General features: G+C 46.4%; 1 long non-coding RNA gene across 1 annotated transcript in view; it reads right to left on the bottom strand.

Annotated features, from left to right (window-relative positions):
• Positions 1 to 13244: 13244 nt before the first annotated feature.
• Positions 13245 to 16307, bottom strand: part of LOC122474510 — a 7456-nt gene continuing 4393 nt past the window's right edge. The window contains exon 3 of the long non-coding RNA XR_006294922.1: positions 13245 to 13465. This is a non-coding gene — a long non-coding RNA (uncharacterized LOC122474510). The remainder of the gene's footprint in view (positions 13466 to 16307) is intronic.

Raw genomic sequence — 16307 nt, 5'->3', positions numbered from 1 at the left:
ATTGGAGCACTCAAGACTACCTTTTTTTTTTTAATTTTTAATGTTTATTTATTTTTGAGAGAGAGAAACAGACAGAGTGTGAGTGGGGGAGGGTAGACAGAGAGGGAGACACAGAATCCAAAGCAGGCTCAAGGCTCTGAGCTGCCAGCCTGATGTGGGGCTCGAACTCACAAACTGTGAGATCATGACCTGAGCTGAAGTCGGACGTTTCACTGACTGAGCCACCCAGGTGCCCCAAGACTACCTTGAATAAACTACCCAAAGCACTAAAAACCTAGAGGAATATGTATTGCATACAAAATATAAGAGAGTATAATACTATGAGAAATAAGCTAGTCAGAGAAAGACAAATGCCATATGATCTCATTCGTATGTGGAATTCAAGAAACAAGTGGGCAACGAAAAATAAAAAAGAGGGCAAGACAAACCAAGAAAGAGCTCTTAACTATCGAGGTCAAACTCATGGTCCCCAGAGGGCGGTGGGTGGAAGATGCGGGAAATACGGGATGGGGATTAACGAGTAACGCTGGTCATGATGGAAAAAAAAAAAGATAAAATGAAGAAATACATACAAGTTAAAAGGATAGGTGGGAAGCAATCATATGCCAACCAACACAAACTAGGATAAATCCCTACTTTGAGATTCTTAAAAGCCTGGACCTGACAGAGCTCAGAATCTAGTGAGGATAATGAGAAAGCTGTTAGCTAGGAAAATGACAGACTCCTACTGCACTTGAATAATGGAAACATCTGTCACAGGGACAAGCAGCCTCATGAGACAGAGTAACAGGCCACACAGAGGGATACGAGCCGCAGATACGGGCCACACACCAAACAGCCTCCAAAATGCAAACAGAGGAGGTAAAGGAAGAGACTCTGTGACCAAAGGGAAACAAAAAATGGCCAGGCTAGTGATTATGAAAAGCTGAGAATTTTTTAATCATTTTTAATTTTTTTATTTTCAGGTTCATTTATTTATTTTGAGAGAGAGAGAGAGAACGCGAGCAGGGGAGTGGCGGGGAGAGAGGGAGAGAGAGAATCCCAAGCAGGCTCTACACTGTCAGCACAGAGCCTGATGCAGGACTCAAACTCACAAACCGTGAGATCATGACCTGAGCCAAAATCAAGAGTCAGATGCTTAACCCACTGAGCCACTCTGGTGCCCCGAAAAACCGAGACTTTTGATGGGCAGAGACAATAGGTACTCCTGATAGACTGAAGGAGATAGGCAAATCAACCCATTTAAAAATAATAATAAACAATATGCAGAAAAGTCACAAAAATTTTAGCCGTAATTGTTCTTATAAATACTATTCAGTGGTCTAACAACTTGGCCCTCGAACTTAATCCGTCACAAATATCTCAAACTAAAGAGACTTAGAGGAGACGATCATGTATTGCCATTACAAACTTTGAACAACCATTTTAATTTATGATGTCCCAATCTTATTGTAAACTGAGTGTAAAGAAAAAGAGACAATGAAATGTAATGCAGCTGGATGTTTAACGGAATGAGCCACTATCTTGACGACAGAGGGCACGACGTGGACAAGTTGGGGATCAAGCTGTCCTGACGTAGCAGGACACTGAGCTGACAGTAGACGGTAGACCCAACAGAAACGATGACACCGTTTAACCTCACAAGGATATAGAAGGACCACTAAAGCAACATCACTGAAGGACACCCCAGACCATTTGGAAGGCAGAAGAAATAAAAGAGTAAACATAACAAAGAACATCTAAATCTTCGTAGTCGTTGGTCACGGTCTTATCAAACATGGTCTTAGCAAGAGACACTGGAATCAATTAAAACCGAGATATAACGTATAAAGTTAATGTCTTCTTCAGGGTTGGAGAATGTATTAGGCATGTTTGAGAATCTTGCTAGGAATTGAGCCCTTGGACATGTTAAAACATTCGATACTTTAAGAGTATGTGGTGGAGATCCTAAGGATTTGGGTCTAGGTAAGACACGGCGTACTGGGGTGGCATCGAAACAGGGACGGATTTGAGAGTGTGTGAATGCTGGGGTGCCTGAGTGGCGCGGTCGGTTAAGCATCTGACTCTTGATCTCGGCTCAGGTTTTGTGAGTTCGAGCCCTGCATCAGGCTCTGCACTGGTGGTTCAGAGCCTGCTTGGGATTCTGTCTCTCCTTCTCTCTGCCTCTCCCCCGCTTGTGCACGCTCTCTCTCTCTCTGTCTCTCTCTCTCTCTCTCTCTCTCTCTCTCTCTCTCAAAAATAAATAAATAAGCATAAGAAATTTTTGAAGTGTATGAATGCCGTAATCATGAGTCTAAGTCCCGACAGCATGGTAGGCACAATACTTTCTCTGCAGCGACATGTGGGAGGTGCCTAATTTTGTCTCTGTAATGTCTACAGCTAGTTGAGTGAGGGAAGCAGAGCGAGTATCTCTCCCCTGATCCTACCAACACCATGGCCTTACCGGGCTTCATATTGCCACTCCAGAGAGAGACAGCCAAAAGCAACATGCCTGGGGAGCCCATCCCAGCGCGAGCGTTCAGCCAGTAGCTTATGGGAATCCAAGCTTCCATAACTCAGAACTGCCTGCCCAACCTCAAGGGTGAACATAGCCCTTCTGCTTTCCTTCTACCTGAAGGTTGAATCTATGGCCGGAAGCTGCCTACGTGTTGCCCTGATGAGTTGCCTTATATAGAATCAGACCCAGAGTGAAGCCCGAGGCAGACCACCAGGAGAGAAGAGACCAGTCAGCGATAATACTCAAGGATTAGAAATGAAGGTACTGTGGTCCACAGAAATATGTGTGTGTGGTATGGATTCGTCGTCCCTACTCAAACTCTCTTTTTTCCTTTTGGCTCATTTTGGATTTAGGTATGGTTACTTCAGAGAGCGAAGGTACTGGTGAAGGGCTGATCGATTATTATTCACAGCCCTGCTTCAGCGCCCACTGCTCTGCATTTCGTGGCTCATCTCGTGGAAGCTGCTGTGGGCCCCCGTTCTAATGTTTTTTATTTATTTTTGGGACAGAGAGAGACAGAGCATGAACGGGGGAGGGGCCGAGAGAGAGGGAGACACAGAATCGGAAACAGGCTCCAGGCTCCGAGCCATCAGCCCAGAGCCCGACGCGGGGCTCGATCTCACGGACCGCGAGATCGTGACCTGGCTGAAGTCGGACGCTCAACCGACTGCGCCACCCAGGCGCCCCCGGGCCCCCGTTCTAAAATGAAGTAAACCTCACACGGTTTCCTACAGAAACAGGAAGCTTATGAAAGTCTTGGCAGAGTGGGGGTTAAATCTGAAAAGAAATTATTGAAAAGTAGAAAATTAGCCAGGCCCCCAAAAATCCATTTGTCCTTAACTGTGCTCTTCTAGAATGTTTTTCAGGATTGGCTCTAACATTTCTGAAACATTTAATAAATAGGGAGGTCGTCTGGCAAGCCACTTGATCACCGATTGCCTTATATTTACAGAAGAGCAGGATTCCTAAGTGGAGGAAAATGAAGCTTTAATTTCTATTCACATTTCATCAGTCTGCTGCCAGTAGGAATTACTTTTTGTGCCAGAAATATCTTGTTAATAGAGGTTACAGGCTACGGAGAAAGTGAAGGCATGGACATGAATCAAAGGAAGAGCGTTAGGGGAAAAATGCTTCGTCAAAAGCCTGAACATCACTTTGAAAGATGAAAGAAATGGAAAATATATAGACCACAGCCAGGAAAGAAAGATAAGCAAGAAAATCAAGAAAGAGGTCTAGCCTCTTGCATGATTTACTGACTGCCCCAAAGGGAAAACGATCTGGGTCAGATTAGTGAGAAACGACAGGCAGTCACAAGGGAAGCTTGGAAGTCAAAAGGCAGCGTGTGCAGTTAGGTTATGTGACGTCACGGGACCCTTTCACGCAGGAGGATGCACTAGGGACGATGGGTTATACTTGGAAGGAGGACAGAACCAACGTTTGCATGAAGGCTCTCCCGATCACAGCTTTATCTGTGTCTTCTAGTCCTCGCCATGACCTATACCGCTAACCCGGGCCATTCTCACGCTGCTCGAGGGCCATTTCTGTAACAGTAGGTGCAGATTCCAGGCTGACTCTGGTACCAACTGTAATTCTCATGCAGGAAGAAATGAGAAATACGCAATAAAGTCTGGTGGCCAACGACTGAACTCCCAGTATTTTTAATACCTCAACGTTACGAACGCTTCTTGTTTTGTTTTGTTTCTCCCACCGGACAACGCACTATACTGGGCGAATCCATTTCCTCCAGGGGTGTGATCATGGAAACAGCCCAGTAGCCGTCCTTACCTGTGTGTGGCATGAGCCTCACGCCTGCCTCTCACTCTTCCCATAAGAATAGCAGTGATGGATGGGGCGCCTGGGTGGCGCAGTCGGTTAAGCGTCCGACTTCAGCCAGGTCACGATCTCGCGGTCCGTGAGTTCGAGCCCCGCGTCGGGCTCTGGGCTGATGGCTCGGAGCCTGGAGCCTGTTTCTGATTCTGTGTCTCCCTCTCTCTCTGCCCCTCCCCCGTTCATGCTCTGTCTCTCTCTGTCCCAAAAATAAATAAAAAACATTGAAAAAAAATTAAAAAAAAAAAAAAAAAAGAATAGCAGTGATGGCCAGCGCATGCGTGTGTGCTTCCAAACAGACGGAGTCCTTAAATTCCGAGAGTCTTTGATTTGTCCCGGGCAAGCCTTCTCAGACCCACTCGTGGAGTCACGCTTACAGTTTTTGGGAAATATTTGAAACCTGCTTCCTTAAGATTTACGGTACACGAGAAGAATGGGGCCTGAAGATACTCCTCGGGACTGTTCAGATCTTCTTCAACATGAGACGTGCGTAACAAGATAGAAATTTCCTTCACTTCTCAACTACTGTGTGCGAGAAAAAGATTGTCATCGCAGAGAGTAGGCGGCTCAACAGGACTTTCTGCCAAGTACTATTCTGTCGTGAGTCCCGCTTCAAGTTCCCCTCTCCCCATTAATAAATCCTGTTTCTGGGGCCGGATTTTCATCTGTAAACAAAGCATGACCCATATCCCCACTGGCCAAGAAACGAGATTCTTTTCTTTGCTCTAAAAACTTCTCTTTCTTTCTACCCTCAAAAGTGGGCTTAAAGAGAAGGCACTGTATTCCAAATATATAGTACTAGTTCCAATCCCCTTCTGTCGGAAATGCACTTTTTGTTTAAATTCCCCCTGTAGTATTCGACAGATATCAGAGATCCCCTTACATTTGACTCACTTGTTTGAGTTAGTGTGTTGCTTCCATTTTTTTTACCACACACTTTGCACTGGCACATAGAGACCTCGAACTGAAATTGGTATGTTTGGTCCACATTCCTGTGATTTTGCATTCTTTTATTTTTAAAGTTTATTTATTTGTTTTTAAAGGCGGGCGGGAGAGCGTCAGAGAGAGAGAGAGAGAGAGAGGGAGAGAGAGAATCCCAAGCAGGCTCTTGGGAGAGCATCGGCACAGAGACGCAATCTCACGAATCATGAGATCACGACCTTAGTGGAAATCAAGAGTCAGATGTTTCACCAACTCTCCACGCAGGCACCCCTCCTGTGATTTTTCTATTGATGGTTACTAGCAACCTAGATGAGAAAAGAAAGAAAGAGTTGGTGGCTTCGAGCGAGAAAGTTTCTTTTTTTATTGACTTGTCACAAATGTCCCTGGTAAAGTCCCCCAAATGAGAGCATCAATCTCATGGCGCCATGTTCTTTCTGGTTTTTGTGATACATCGTGCTCCCTCCAAGAACCCATCGCTCTGGGATGGGAACGTGTAAAACAGAAAACGGCATCCACACTATACAATCTTGGCAGACGGGCAGTCACTTCCTACAACCTCCTTTCAATAACCCAAGCACAAGACTTCATATCTTAAAAGTGATTTTAAGAATGGCAACTGTTCAGGTTCTGATGAGTTTTTGAAATCTCTGGAAATATACTTTGTATTTTTAGCACTGCGCGTATTCCTGGAGAAATCCTCACAAATGTGTAGTGATGACTTTGTCCCTGTTTAGCGAGGGGAATTAGGAGACTTTTGCTGGAAAATTCTGGAGGAACATAACAGAGCCTCTGGTGGTTCTAATCAAGAAATGATTATAGAACAAGAGGCGGAGAAATTTATCGAGGATCCTGGATCCAAGAACCAAGGGTGGGGCCTCCAATTATGTTTTAGAAGTTTTAGACACTTACTATAATTTAAATGCGTGTTTTCTTATGGCAGCCCATAAATGTGTTCTATTTAAATTTACTAGGAGGATGTCATCTGCACAAGAGGCTCAGGAAACGGGATAAATTCATTCAAAATATCTGGAGGGAGGACAAAACAAGTAAAACTTAGGAAGTGTGGTGTTCAAATGGAAACATGAATGTGAACTCACGTCCTTTTAAACATATGTCATTTCTAGCTTTGCCTCTATAATGACTGAGGGGGGATGTCAGTCACTACCTGCGGGCGGGTAAAGTACTCTGATGTTTGTTTCCACTAAAAAAAAAAAAAATTACAGTGTTCTGGAAAGGACTTTTGGCATTTCGATAGGCAGAAAGCGTCAAGTTGAGGCTAGATCTCTTTTTATTGCCAGGATTAAGAGTGGCTTGAAAGACATCTGGTATAATCCTGGAACGGGCAAAAGACCTACTTAGTCCTCCTCCAAGGTCAAATCATTTAGGCAATACAAAGAAAACACTAATGCCGGGAAAATCACGAGCTTGTGATGGGATAGTAAAAGATCAACAATGACCAGATACCCTGAAGAGCTGGTCCTCAGGATTTCTGATCTGTAGAAATGCTGCCTCTTGGTCAAGCCAAGCCACGCGCACACCGCATTAAGGTTTTGGTGAACGCCTGGACCCATCAAGGCAAATCTAGTTGAACGCCGTTCCGAGCGTGCACGTTAGAGCAGACTACTTGGCCGTGAGAGGTAATCCCCCAGGTTCCGGGGGGTTCAACTAAACTACAAAAAGTGTCTTTCTTTCTCACGTATCAGTCACAGCGGGTTTCAGGTGGACGAGGCAGCTCTGTCCCCACGGTCACGCGAGGGGCCGGGCTGACGCTGTTTTGTCAGCTTCCGTGTGACATTCCCTTGGTGCTGGATACAAACATATCCATTCCGCTCGCATCCAGGTGGGAGGCGCTCACGTGGCCACACCGGCCACCTGGCTGCAAGAGAATGAAGCAATGTGGGTGTCCTGTAATGATGAGCTGGCCAGCCACCGCCACGGTGAGGAGGGGCATCATCTTAGTCAAGAAACAGCGTTAAGGAAGGGGTTATGGGGGCGCCTGGGTGGCTCCGTCGGTTGAGCGTCCGACTTCGGCTCAGGTCACGATCTCGCGGTCCGTGAGCCTGAGCCCCACTTCGGGCTCTGCGCCGACAGCTCGGAGCCTGGAGCCTGCTTCCGATTCTGTGTCTCCCTCTCTCTCCGAGTTCTCTCTCTCTCTCTCAAAAGTAAATAAAAACATTTTTTTAAAAAAAAGAAAGAGGTTATGATAAGATGTTTGTAAGTGCTTTCAGAAAAAAAAAGGGGAAAGAATGGAAGAAGATAGTGTGTGATGTTGGAAGAAAATACGTTCGGTCTGAGACATCCCGTCGTACGTGAGAGCTAAATCCCGCAAAAGCCAGTTTAGGGTAAATAGTCCTGGACTTTTTTTTTTTTTCTTTTTTTTTTCTTACAAGTCTCAGGCGCTGAACCTCAGTCCACCGCCTGTGTTGTCCCAGTGGCTCCGGGGGCCTCTCCCTCCTTGGTTGGGGCGAGGGTCCCCTGATCGCGTGGATGAAGAATAGAGGTGGCAGCCCCATCCTGCGGTGGGACGCGACCTACAGGAGTGGCAGCATCTCGGGGACCAGGGCTCTCTTCCGTGCTGGCTCTGCCTTTAAGGTGTTCAAAGCGGTCTGTCGTATTTGTAAGGGTGATTTCTTAGCATTATAAGAGCGGCTTGAGTAATTAAGAAAGGTTTTGTTTGTTAGATGCTAGGTAGGTGAGTGAAGGTCTTAGAGAACCAGATGTGTTCACTTTGTGGGTTTAGGTTTGTTTACGTGGCAATACAGTGGAAGTTTTAATACTGTTGTTTTTTTTTTTATTGGATTATAAAATGAACTGTTAGTTGAAGGGTAATGTTATTCCAGACGTTAACAACGTTGTTTACCCCAAATGTAACAAATTCAGCATCAGTTGAAACACCAGTAGCCGTAATTACAAATTTCCTCCGGCCAGAGTTTTCCCCAGACGTGAAAAACTCCCGTTGGGATAGAGTCCGAGACCCGTCCCAAAGATTCACCTGCTCCGGAATGTTGTCTCCAGTGAGCAGGATCCTCCACGGCAGGCGCCCACTGTGAAAACACACAGCCCGTGAGAAGGATGGCAAATGCTCTGATCCCAGAGACGGTTCTAGAAGTATCTGTGATGTGCCAGAGGACAGGGTCATGACCCGAAGGAAGGAAGCAGAGCAGATCGGTCAGTCTCCCACGTGTTTTGCCCCAGGGCCATCCCTACTGGTGGACACAGGGGAGGCACGGACCCCGAGACCTGGCTAGAGAAGCCCGGGGGAGGCAGAGCATCTTCCCTGTCTTAATGCCCAGAGACCTTGAACCCAAAGCAGGGATCCTGCATTTGCATAGTGAGGATCTCACGCAGTCAGAAAATCCAAGTCTCGCTCTGGGCCCTGATTCTCCTGCTCTCCCCGAGCACCGGAGCATGGCTTCCGGGCACCCAGGCGTCTTGTGGCCGAGAGCAGGTGGAGAGAGCCCCAGCTGGAGACGCGGAGGGCTTGCCCGCTTCGTGACTCCCCAAGGCCTCGCTCGGCCCTGATCTCCGAGGACGGTGGTGTCCTTGGTTGTACCTGCGGGTGATGTTTGTTTGCCCTCACCTCCCAGAATAATTTGCTGCTAATGCACCCCCAACATAGTGGGGCACAATACCGGGTGCCACCTTGCCATTTAATTGTTAAACCTGTGGCACCCCGACCGGCTCATACTTGGCCTTATGAAATTAGCGGCATATACCAAACCCGTGGGCACAGGGGAAAATGGCGCGTGGCTAATTCCTTTCCCCACCATTTTTATTCTAACACTGACCCCAGGACAGCATTTTTTTTTAGGTTTATGTAGTGTGTGTGTGTGTGTGTGTGTGAGAGAGAGAGAGAGAGAGAGAAAGACAGAGAGAGAGCACATGTGTGAGAAGAGAGGTGCAGAAAGACAGAGGGAGAGAGAGGAGCCCAAGCAGGCTCTAAGCTGTCAGCACAGAGCCTGACACGGGGCGTGAACTCACAAACCACGAGATTGTGACCTGAGCTGAAATCGAGGGTCAGACACGTAACTGACTGAGCCAGGCCCGAGGACAGCTTTAAGTGCTTCCCGGTTCTGTTCCCGTGTCAGCTTCTTGTGGGGCCTTCGCTCCTGTTTGGTTTCACCACCTTCTACCAACAAAATTGCCACGTAAGTGTGTGGCAACCGAGGCCGGAAGGGACTCAGGGGAGGGTGGCAGGTAACTACCTAAACGAGGCCCTGGCTCGCAGCTCCTGACGCAGGGCGTCCAACTCTCCTCTAAAACACGCGTGAGGGCACAAAAGAAGTGAAAGTCGACCACGCTGAAAAATGATCTGGGCGGGGAGGGCTTTGCCCGAATCTGGCAAGCCTTTCCAGTCACTGAGATGTCAGCTTTCTCGGCTCGGAGGTAGACTGGAGCCTCGAGGGGCGATCTCATGCCGGGGTCTCTCGGAAGCGGTTCTGATCCGCAGCCGGTGAGGCGCCCAGCCCAGGCGGGTGGCCGCGGGCTGGGGAATGCAAACAGCAGGCCGTGCTTGACGTGCAAATGAAAACACAGCACGTCACCGCCACAAAGCGAGACCACGGCGGCGCTCCTCACAGGGAAGCCCGGCCCACGGTGCGGGAGTGTGAGTTGCACACCTCGCCAACACCTCCCCCCTCCGGAAGCCACACTGCTGCTCTCCCAAAGCTCCGGTCCAACCATTTCCAACCAAGCCCTTTTTCTGGTCATGGAATCCGGGCCACGCAGAACAGAAGCGTCTGGCGGTAGGTTGTGCCCTAGGAGCTACGGACGCTGCCATGAAGCTCCCTACGCACAGAGCCGGGAGCAGAAGAGGCTTGATAGATGGACAACGAATATTTCGCCCAATCCTGCCCGCGGGCATCCGGAGCAGCCCAGGGAGTAGCAAACTTCCTATTTTGTTTTTCCAGAAACACATCTGTAAATAAACACCTGGCAGACACCAGAGGGTGGGCGGGAAGGTCCGCCTGGCCCAAGGCATGCGGCGGAGGTGACCGGAAGCAGGGGGGCTCTGCCAGGTGACGAAAGTCCTGTCTGAAACGACCGTGTCTCTACTGAAAAGAGAAACAGAGGGTCTGTGGCATGGGAAGAAATGGTGCGAATTAAAACGTGGAGAATTATTAGCTCTAACCATGGGAAGACACCTTTAGAAATACAAGCAGTGTAGTCAGGAAAGTGGTGTCTAAAAAGCTGGACCCCAAAACCCTGAGTTGGAACGGACTGATCTAACGTGGGGCGCAGGAGAGATAAGCAACAGCACAGGACAGTGAAAGGCGCAGAAGTCCAATGAAAAACGTGCACTGAGCAATCACAGGCCGAGTTGGTATTGTGAGGGATTTAGGGCAATCAGAATAAGCTTGCCCAGAATGGAGAGCGCGCCTTCACACGCAAACCAACCGGACCCTTGCTGCTGCCATCGTCTGTCATCACGCGGTTCTGCCCGATGGTCACAGAACAGCTCCAGACTCTCCTTCCAAGCTCACACGGGAAGGAGCAAGCATCGGTCCTCGAAGTAGTTTAATGTCCTGTGACCACGTGGAGAAGACAGCATCTTTCAGCCTTTTGGGGGACGTTGGCCACGTGTTTTGTTTTACGCAGCCGGAACTGGGTTCTTTCCGCTTGGCCCCACAGCCTCTCCAAAACTCTCAGGCAGGGTCCTGGGGGCTCGACGGGAAACAAAATCCTCCTGGACGTAAATTCCTTGCTGTAACCAGCGTCTCGCCTCCTCCGGCCACCTAAGGTCCGAACAGAACTGAGCCTGTAGCTCTTTCCACAAGCTGGTTTTCTTCTCCGAGAAAAGCATCTGTCCTTCAAGCAAACGAGTTTGGGGCAGGCCAGCCTCGCTGAGTCCCAGTCTATGGTAGACAAGCCTGGAGGTGTCATTTCCTAAGCAACTGTAAGTTGTTTCCGTTGTGGTCGTTGTAACTTGAAAAAAAAAAAAATCTTTTCTCCTAACTGAATGGGGCCTGTGACATATATATCAAAGAGTGAGATGTTCAAAATATTGTTAAAAATCAAAGGGTGCTTCTGAGAATGTGGAACACCTGTTGGCCCTCTGTTCCTCCCATTAAACACAGATACAAAATCTGGAGATTAAATGTGAAATGCACAGAAGCACCCTCTGAAAGTGCGTCAGTACAGGAAGACCAGTTAGGGGCGGAGGGGTCCCTGAAAACACAAGGGCGAATTCCCCGGCCTTTCTGTTTGCCTCCTTGTCTTAGGCCGGGTAATGTAAACCCAAGAGCCCAGAAGCAGGAACAGGTGCAGTGAGAAAAACCCCCGACAGAAGCCTGCTCTCTCCAGCCAGAGGAACATGCAAAGGACCCCTGACAAAAGAGAACACTTTGAGACAATGATCAGTCTGCTCCAAAGACACCAGGCAGCGCAAAACAGAAAAAGGCACACGCATCTAGAAGAATAAAACTGTCCTTATTTGCAATGACCCGATTGTCTCCAGGAAAATCCTAGGGAATAACTCCCATGGACTACGAGATCGTGAAGATCTCAGGATTCAAGATAAAAATCAAACGATTTCTATGTGCTGGCAGCGAACATGTAGGCGCTGAAGTTAGAAACACAATACTTTGGGGCGTCTGGGCGGTTCGGTCAGTTGAGCGTCCGACTCTTGATTTCAGCGCAGGTCATGACCCCAGGTGGTGGGATCGAGTCCCTTGTCCGGCTCTGCACTGAATGTGGGGCCTGCTTGAGATTCTCTTTCTTTAACCCTCACCCCTCTCCCCAGCCCTCTCTCTCTCTCTCTCTCCCGCTCTTTTTACAATAAAATTAAAAAAAAATTTTTTTTTTAATTTTTTTTCAACGTTTATTTATTTTTGGGACAGAGAGAGACAGAGCATGAACGGGGGAGGGGCAGAGAGAGAGGGAGACACAGAATCGGAAACAGGCTCCAGGCTCCGAGCCATCAGCCCAGAGCCCGACGCGGGGCTCGAACTCCCGGACCGCGAGATCGTGACCTGGCTGAAGTCGGACGCCTAACCGACTGCGCCACCCAGGCGCCCCTAAAAAAGTTTTAAAAAGAAACACAAACTAATTGCCAGCATTAAACAATAAAAGTACTCAGTTATAAAGCTGAAAACTTTTTGAAACAAAAAAAAATCTAAACAAGAAAACACACTGCTGATTACAGAAATCAAGAAGATCTAGATAAAGGGGGACACAGAACATGCTTCTATTTTGCAACATACGACACAGTAAAGGTGCTAATTCTCCCCCAAATTGATACACGAGTTTCATGCAATGCTTCTTAAAATCTCAGCAAGGCTTCTTTGCAGACACAGGCAATACTATTCTAAAATTTGTACGGAGACTAGAATAGCTAAAGGAACGTTGTTAATGGTTAAAGGAACTAAAATAGCTAAAAGAATTTTGAAAAAGAAGAATACAGGAATTCTTCTGCATAGACTGGGATGAATCAGTCTATGCGGTTTCAAGATGTGTAACGTTGCTATAGGCATCGAGGTGGTGTGGTGTGGGTGAACAAAGACACAGAGTTCAATAGAATGTCGTAGAGAGTCTGTAAATGCGCTCGCACAAATATGCCCCTGTGATTTTTGTTTTGTGTTTGTTTGTTTTTTAATTTTCATGTATTTTTGAGAGAGAGTAAACAGGGGAGGGGCAGAGAGAGAGAGAGAGAGAGAGACAGAGACAGAGGATCTGAAGCCAGCTCTACACTGACAGCATTGGCCCCGAGGCGAGGCTCAAACCCATGAATCGAGGGATCGTGACCTGAGCCAAAGTCAGACGCTTAAATGACCGAGCCACCCGGGTGCCCCGCTACGTGAGTTTTGAAAACGGTGCAAAAACAATTTGGGGGAAAGAACCTTTCAGCAAATGGTGCTGCAGTACTTAGACATCGTATAGGCAAAATAAAAAAAAAAAAAGAAAAAAGAAACTCAACTTTATTCTCACATTTTATACAAAAACAAAACAAAACAAAACAAAACAAAACAAGACCACAAAATAACAAAAAACAAAAACCCTGCAAATGGACCACGGATTGAAATATAAAATATGAAGCTATAAAATTTTAGAGAAAATATGGAGGAAAACCTTCAGGATCTAGAACAAGTCAAAGAGTGCCTGAGATCCAACGCCAAAGGCACGATCCGTGAAAGGAACGCCTGATGTCAGACTTGCCCCCAATGCGTGACTTTTTCACTGAGAAATATCCTGTTCAGAAAGCTTCCCGAGACACGGAAAAAGAAAAAAGAAAATGAAAATTCAGGTTGACATCAAACTTCTCAGCAGCAATATGACATGCAAAAAGCAAACAGAGTCCATTTCTTTCTAAATAAAAGAAACTTAAACACATAGTTTATTATCTAGTGAAGCTACCGGCTAACTTTGGACATGGAATAAAACATTTTCAGTCATGCAGACTAAAAGGTGTGGGAACCTACAGTTGAAACTGTCATTGAAAACCTTCTTAAGGGGCGCCTGGGTGGCGCAGTCGGTTAAGCGTCCGACTTCAGCCAGGTCACGATCTCGCGGTCCGTGAGTTCGAGCCCCGCGTCAGGCTCTGTGCTGACAGCTCGGAGCCTGGAGCCTGCTTCGGATTCTGTGTCTCCCTCTCTCTCTGCCCCAACCCTACTTGTGCTCACTCGCTTTCAAAAATAAATAAATAAATAAACATTTTTTAAAAACCAAATATTCCAGGAAACTGATGAATACATTTTCAAAGAAGCAATGAGATATGAATCATATAATTAAGAAAGTGATCCAAGAATAACCTGGGGAAGTTTGCTGAACTTTCCAAAATGGACCCTGTACATCTTGGGGTGGCAGGAAAGAAACCATTGAATTAAAAAAAATGTTTAATGTTTATTTATTTTTTTTTGGGGGGGGGGCCGAGACAGAGGGAGACACAGAATCCGAAGCAGGCTCCAGGCTCTGAGCTGTCAGCACAGAGCCCGATGCGGGGCTCGAACTCACGAACCGCGAGATCATGACCTGAGCCGAAGTCAGTTGCTTAACCGACTGAGCCACCCAGGCGGCCCGAGAAACCACCGAATTTAGAAACAAAAACATTTCATCATCTATAGCTATAACCTGATTTTTATTTCTACTCTTTTGTGAACGGTTTATTTCCAGGTATTGTATGTATAAGAAGCATTAGTATATATTTTATAAATTAATGACTGTGAGTTTTTAATTGATAGGTGTTTATAATCAAACAAGTTTGTAGATGACTTCTAAACAGGATGGTCACCTTAAAATAAAAAATACACCCAGAACTAAAATTTTTAAAAAAATAGCATAATAGTCGTCTGGTGAGTAGTAGGGAGAAGAAAGAGGTGTGAGCATAATGAAGTAATCTTTTCATTCGGGGTGAAACTCTAGATATTTATAAGCTTTTGAAGTTATTGGGGGGAAATGCATCTAAGTCAGAGACACTATCAGAAAAATACAAATAGAACATATAGCTTTCCTAAGCGTAGAAAATGAAATCTATGCAGTGCAATTTAAAAAAGAAAAAACCAACCTGTCAGAATTTATAAAATAAGATAGCAAAACTAAGTCTCATCGTGAGTGATCAGAATAAATACAAAGTGATACAAACGTTCAAAAAATACAACGGTGTAGGTTGACGTCTTCAAGACGGCAGAACACCAAGTCCCAGGCCCTCGTTGTCCTGTTAGGATAGTAACTCGAAACCAACGTAGGGACGACATGATGTTTGTGAGAGCTTCAGACGCCGCACAAGCGGTGAAAGCGCTCCAGGTGAACACACAGCAAAGAAGTAAGTGAGAGCGTCCGTTCCTTTGCCCACCCCGGTCTCTTCTAAGAACTTTCCAGAATAACGAAGCGCAAGTTGGGAGAAAGCTCTAAACACCCGGCTTTCTCTCAGGATGAAAATACAATGGAATACCCATCCGTGTTTGGGATATTTGGGCCCTGACACAGGAACTGGTTGCCACCTCGCTGGACTTGCTGTGCTGAAGGGAACAGAGGTATCATTGAGATGCCAGGTTGGGGTCCTTGGAGAATGAAGGTAGCCCCGAGCTGAACCAGAGAAACTGCAGTACCAAAGATAGACACCAGGTGGAGTAAGAGATTATAGGATTTTGAGAACAGGGAATTATCTATGCATATATAATTCGGATTCTGTCTCCTCTCTCTCTCTGCCCCTCCCTGCTCACGCTCTGTCTTTCTCTCTCTCAAAAATAAATAAACATTATAAAAAAAACTATAGGATCATCTCAACTGATGCGGGAAAAAGCACTGGAAAAAATCTCAACATTCTTTCATCAAAAAAAAAAAACACTCAAAGCTAGGATAGAAAAAAACAATCACGACGTTAAAATAAAAAAGCCATATATGAAAGGCTCACAGCTAACATCTTGCTCTAGTGGTGAAAGCCTGAGAGCTTTTCCTCTAAGATCGGGTATAAGTCAAGGATACTCCCTCTTACCACTTCTATTCAAGACAGTATTGGAAGTCCTAGCCACAGCAATTAGTCAAGAAAAAGAAATAAAAAGCATCCAGATTGAAAATTAAAAAGCCAAATTAGCTCTGTTCAGCGATGACACTGTCTCATCTATGGAGAACTCTGAAGTTTACTAAAAATATCTGTAAGGGCTAACAAACAGATTCAGCAAAGTTGAGATAAAAACAAACACCCTACAATGTATAAAGACTCGCAAAGGATCCCGAATAGCCAAATAGTCTTGGAAAAGAAGAGCCAAGTGGGAGGCCTCACAGTTCTTGATTTCTGAACATACTACCAAATTGTAATAATCAGAATAGTGATAAATCATGGCATAAAGAAAGACCTAGAGACGAACAGAAAAGAAGAGAGTCCAGGGGCACCTGGGTGGCACAGTCGGTTAAGTGTCCGACTTCAGCCAGGTCACGATCTCGCGGTCCGTGAGTTCGAGCCCCGCGTCAGGCTCTGGGCTGATGGCTCAGAGCCTGGAGCCTGTTTCCGATTCTGTGTTTCCCTCTCTCTCTGCCCCTCCCCCGTTCATGCTCTGTCTCTCTCTGTCCCAAAAATAAATAAACGTTGAAAAAAAATTAAAAAAAA

Source organism: Prionailurus bengalensis, chromosome D4 (assembly GCF_016509475.1).
Source record: "Prionailurus bengalensis isolate Pbe53 chromosome D4, Fcat_Pben_1.1_paternal_pri, whole genome shotgun sequence".
Lineage (NCBI taxonomy): Eukaryota > Metazoa > Chordata > Mammalia > Carnivora > Felidae > Prionailurus > Prionailurus bengalensis.
The sequence above is the reverse complement of the archived record's forward strand: the minus strand, read 5'-3'. Positions and strand labels throughout refer to the sequence as shown.